Below are 2,024 nucleotides of genomic sequence, written 5' to 3'. Positions count from 1 at the left end.
GTCTGTCAAGAAAACCTTCCACTGGTCTGCAGAGGCTGATGCTGCTTTCAATAAATTAAAGGCTCTTTTTTCCAGTGCACCCATACTCATCCAACCGAACCCCTCTAAACAATTTATTTTAGAGGTGGATGCATCAGATTCTGGAGTGAGTGCAGTGTTGTCTCAGCAATCAGACTCAGATCATAAGACTCATCCTTGTGCCTTTTTGTCACGCAGGCTTTCTCCAGCAGAGCAGAATTATAATGTTGGTGACAGAGAGCTGTTAGCCATCAAGCTAGCTCTGGAGGAATGGAGACACTGGCTTGAAGGTGCTGAACACCCTGTCTTGGTCTGGACAGACCACAAGAACCTGTCATACATCCAGTCGGTAAAGAGATCTAACCCACGCCATTCCTGTTGGTCTCTGTTTTTCTCAAGGTTTAACCTAATCATTTCTTACAGACCAAAAATGTTAAGCCCGACTCTCTTTCTCGCCTGTACTCCTCTGATAAACCCGAAACAGCTGAACCTGTTCCTCCTGCCACATGCACAGTTGGAGCCATCTCCTGGGAGATAACTGACCTGATAAATCTCGCTTTGGCTTCTGAACCTGACCCAGGAAATGGACCTCCTAATAAATCGTACGTACCCACCTCTGTCAGATCCCGTCTCATCCAGTGGATGCACTCAGCTAAATTCTCAGCCCATCCCGGGATCAGCAGAACAATTGCTCTCATCACCAGGCGATTTTGGTGGCTGTCCCTTCACAAGGACGTGAAGGAGTACGTGCTGGCCTGTCCTGTTTGTGCCAGAAACAAACCTACCCATCAACCTCTTTCTGGATTGCTTCAACCTCTACCTGTTCCGTCCCGTCCATGGTCCCACATTGCAGTGGATTTCGTGACCGGTCTCCCTGTGTCTAAGGGTATGTCTACCATCCTCACTATTATCGATCGCTTCTCTAAGGCTTGTCAGCTGGTTCCCCTCAGGAAACTCCCCACTGCTTTCCAGACCGCTCAGCTCCTGGTTAAACATGTGTTCCGGCTTCATGGAATTCCGCAAGAAATCCTGTCCGACTGAGGTCCCCAGTTCACAGCTCAGGTTTGGAATGGTTTCTGTTCCGCTCTTAATTCCAAGGTTTCCCTAACACAGTCCAACGGCCAGATGGAAAGGATGAACCAGGAGTTAGAGTCCACTCTCCGTTGTCTGACATCCACTAATCCCACTGACTGGAGCCAGTACTTATCCTGGGTGGAGTATGCACACAATTCACAGAAATCTGTAGCTACCGGTCTGTCCCCCTTTCATGTGTCTCTAGGTTATCAGCCACCTCTTTTCCCTACCGATGAGAAGGAGATCTCGGTGCAAACCGTAAATCAACACATCCGCCGGTGCCACAAGGTGTGGAACGAGACAGTATCTGCTCTGAACCGGACCGCAGCTCAAAATAAGAAATTCTCAGATAGAAGACGTCGTCCCGCACCGGAATATGCACCTGGTCAAAGTATATGGCTCTCCACTCGTGATATTCCACTCAAATCCATGTCCCGAAAGTTATCCCCCAGATTCATTGGACCTTGCAAGATCGCCGCCATCATCAACCCGTCTGCTGTCCGTCTTCATCTGCCACCTTCACTCCGCATTCACCCTACCTTCCATGTCTCCCAGATAAAACCTGTTCTCACCAGTCCTCTTTGCCCTCCGTCCGACTCCCCTCCACCTGCCCGGGACATTGATGGCCACCCAGCTTTCACCGTTCGCCGGATCGTAGACTCCCGTCACTGGGGCTGCGGTTGGCAGTACCTGGTCGACTGGGAGGGCTATGGTCCGGAAGATCGCACCTGGGTCCTGGGGTCCTTCATATTGGACCCATCCCTCATCGACGAGTATAAGGACTCCCTGCCTTCCACTTCCTCTGGACCACCTGGAGGCGGTCGTTGAGGGGGGGTACTGTTGGGATCTGGAGATCTGCCACCTTTCTCCAGTAGAGGGCGCCCTGGGTCTCCTGAGCTGAAGCCACCTGCACACCTGAGGCTGATCATCTC

This window comes from Cyprinodon variegatus, unplaced genomic scaffold, assembly GCF_000732505.1.
Source record: "Cyprinodon variegatus isolate N-32 unplaced genomic scaffold, C_variegatus-1.0 Scaffold2375, whole genome shotgun sequence".
Classification (NCBI taxonomy): domain Eukaryota; kingdom Metazoa; phylum Chordata; class Actinopteri; order Cyprinodontiformes; family Cyprinodontidae; genus Cyprinodon; species Cyprinodon variegatus.
Note: the sequence above shows the minus strand (reverse complement) of the source record.